The sequence below is a fragment of the Trichosurus vulpecula genome, chromosome 2, assembly GCF_011100635.1.
Source record: "Trichosurus vulpecula isolate mTriVul1 chromosome 2, mTriVul1.pri, whole genome shotgun sequence".
In the NCBI taxonomy this organism is placed as follows: domain Eukaryota; kingdom Metazoa; phylum Chordata; class Mammalia; order Diprotodontia; family Phalangeridae; genus Trichosurus; species Trichosurus vulpecula.
In genome coordinates this window covers 415,332,770-415,336,039 of record NC_050574.1, presented here as the reverse complement: position 1 = coordinate 415,336,039, position 3,270 = coordinate 415,332,770, and the positions used below count along the sequence as shown (strand labels likewise).

At 40.8% G+C, this 3,270-nt stretch overlaps 1 pseudogene; it reads right to left on the bottom strand.

Moving 5' to 3' along the window:
* Positions 1-1,463: 1,463 nt before the first annotated feature.
* LOC118837281 lies at positions 1,464-1,974 on the bottom strand (annotated as a pseudogene).
* Positions 1,975-3,270: the final 1,296 nt, after the last annotated feature.

The following is a 3,270-nucleotide window of genomic DNA, read 5'->3' as shown; positions in this document are numbered from 1 at the left end:
ATTAAGCACCTCCAGGTACCAGGCACTGTGCTAAGCACTTCATGATGTGTTTATTGAATAGTTGTGGAATTTAGTCCAGTCTTTCTTATTTTACAGATGAGGAAGTTGAGGCTGAGAGAGACAAAGTTAGAGGCAGATTCAGGACTGGAATCCATATATGCTTGTTTCTAGTCCATTGCTCATTCGTCATATCAGGCTGCTTCTTAACAGAGGGGATAGCGTATGATAGGAGCGATGAAGCTTTAGCCGAGGAGAGCTAAGGACAATAAACAGCTTTACTTTAGGTATATTGGGGAGAGGCAAGGAATTTTCTCTCTTCTACACAGAAGTGGGAACAGGGTAGTGACCCTTAAAAGGTCTACTTGGCCAAATGGGAATCTTTTCCATATACATGACCACTTTTTTCATGTGGCCTTTCTTGTCAAACAAAACTTAGGTTGGAGATGTGAGAAGAACTGCAATAATTCTCACTTTGTTCTCCTTTTTCTGCCTTCATTCTCCCGAAGCTTAATAAGCCTTGGCTATTACCATAGCTTTTGATGCTTACCATGAGTCGTCTCAAGACAAATTTCTGCTGTCCTTAACTTCTGTCCACCGGATCCTGTTAATACGATTTCTTTTAACCTCGTCCCCTTGTCTTGTCTTTTGTTCTCCTCCTCTGGCAAGGTTCTACTGCCTTTTTGATCATCTGTGGCTGATCTGGCTTTCCTCTGTTCCCATTCTACCTGTCATCAGCCACCTACTTCACTTCCCTCTCATTCCTAGCTGTTCTGTCAGTTGCTTCCTTTATGATTCCCCTGCCTCCAAATTCGGAGTTATATAAATTCAGATGTACTTTCTTCTGTAAGGAGGGTGGGATTTCCAATTCTATACCTTAAGGATGTCTGTCAAGGCAGATGCAAGTGAGAGGGTGAAAGAATTATCTGAAATAGTTCATCTGCTTAAAAGGGTCAAAACAAAATCAGAGCCTGTGTAGAGTCACAGTGTTGATCTCTCTCCCTTCACCCCACCTTAAGCTCTGCATTTAGGATAAAAGATAAATCATGGCATGCCTAAAATAGGAAGGGAGTGGGGAGAGGGAAGGGAAGGAAGCCTCACTTATTGGGAGGCACTGAAAAAGAACTAGGCTCTAGAACTAGTCTTGAAAAAAAAATCAAGTCGCTGATCATTAGGGCAGGATAAACAGTAAAGACTACTTCCCCTCATCTCCCTACCCCTGGTCTTTGAACCTGGAAGGCACAATCCTATTTCAAATAGGAGCAAAGGCTAAGCTAAGCTCTGACACCCATGAGGATTTAGGATGGTCTCTTTCCTCTTAATGGATCTTCTCTATTCTCAAGAGCAGGAGAGCACAATTAGAACACATGCAGCCTTGGGCAGGAAGGGACCAAGAACTAGCAGTATGGAATCCAATGGTATGTAGGCCTTGGATGGGGGAAGCTCAGAGAAGAGGGCTTTAGGACCTACAGGCCAGCCCAAGTGGCCATCTCAAACACCTCTCTGAGCACTCCCAGGTCTTGGGAGAACATTCCAAGTAGCCAAAGGCACTGACCCAATTGGCCATGTCCTGGCGCTCCTCCTTGGCTAACTCTCTCTGGCTATGGTCATCCTGCCTTAGGTCCATCTTGTTTTCCACAAGGATGATGGGCCCACTGGGACAGAAGTGCTTTACCTCTGGTATCCATTTCTCAGGATGTTCTCAAGAAAGTCTGGGCTATCAATGGAGAAGCCTATGAGGATGACATCACTTTCAGGGTAAGAGAGAGATAAGAGTCGGTCACAGTCTTCACAGTCTTCCCTTCTGTTTTCCATAGTGCCAGCTCCACCTGCTTCACTACATTATCAGTGATATAGTTTTCAAACATGGTGGAAACATAAACCTTAGGGAATAAGTCCTTGCTGAAGACAATAAAGAGGCAGATTTTCCCATAGGAAATTCCCCACAAACACCAGCTCCTTTCAGATCCCAGCCATGGCTGGAGCTGTGGCTTGGCTCTGAACTGTGTAGTCACAGTACTCCCCCCTCCCTCTCTCCCCTTCCCTGGGGTGCCACCTCACCCTCCTTCAGTGCCTCAGGGATAAATAAGGGAGGAGGCAAATCTATGAGATAAAAAGAAAGGATGGAATAATATTACAAAACAGCAAATTGGCTTTGTGCCTTTATAGAGTGAACAGTAAGCTTTGTGTTAATCTTGTAGAATTCAAGTCAAGGGGAAAAAGTACATAATCAAAAACAGCTAGAGGTAAACAGAAACAGATAGATAGGAGTTATGCAATCAGGACAAATCAAATTCACTTGATCAATCATGTGATTCCATAGATTCTATTTCCTTTAAATAATTTATGGTTTTTCCTCACCATATAGTTTGTTATTTTTGGTATTGCAAAATATTGGAAAGAGAATGGAGATTTGAAGAAAGGGGTTGTCCCTCCATTGGTAAAATAATCTTGGCTTTTGCCTTATTTTTAAAAAAAGGAATGAAATAAGTTGAGGGTTCTAGTTACAAGATACATGTCAGACAAACTGTATATATATGCATTGATGTACACAAATATCTACATGACATTGTTAGGACTATTTGGTTTGGACTCTAGTTTGCTCTTATCTCTCCTCTTTTCTTTCTATCCAACTAATCTAGTCATTGACCACCTAAGGTTCAATCTAAGCTCATTTATATGCTTTCTTCTGTATTCTGACTCGTGTTTGTTCATTAGGATTGTTAGATTTTGCCCAGTGGGCTGGATAGTGGGCATGTAAAGAACTAAGGTGATGAGATACTAGGTATCACCCAGTGCTTCCACCTTAGCAACTGAAAAATTACTACAAATCGGAGTATCAAGAAAGGGAATGAAGAGATCCCTCCTAACTGCGTGATACATATAAGGTCTAAATTTCAGAAAGATGAGGACAATTAGGTGAGATTATTTCCCCAATGTAGAGATACTGACTCATAATTATAATGAGAATAGTTCTAGTGATGAGAATCAATATTTGACTACATTCTTTTGAGATTTAAAGTGTCAATTATTTGGCTGTCAGACTTTTTTCAGCTAGAAGTACTGACTCATAATAAGAATCAGCATTTGACTACATTATTATGAGATTTTAAGTATGAATTATTTGGCTCTCAGATTTTTCAGTGAAGTGGATATTATGATTTTGTATTATGAAATCAATTAACTCATAGGAGAATGAGTTTTAACCTTAGTATTTGTAAAGTAATTCATACAGGCACATGTGGGCACTATATGAATGATATTATTGTTGTC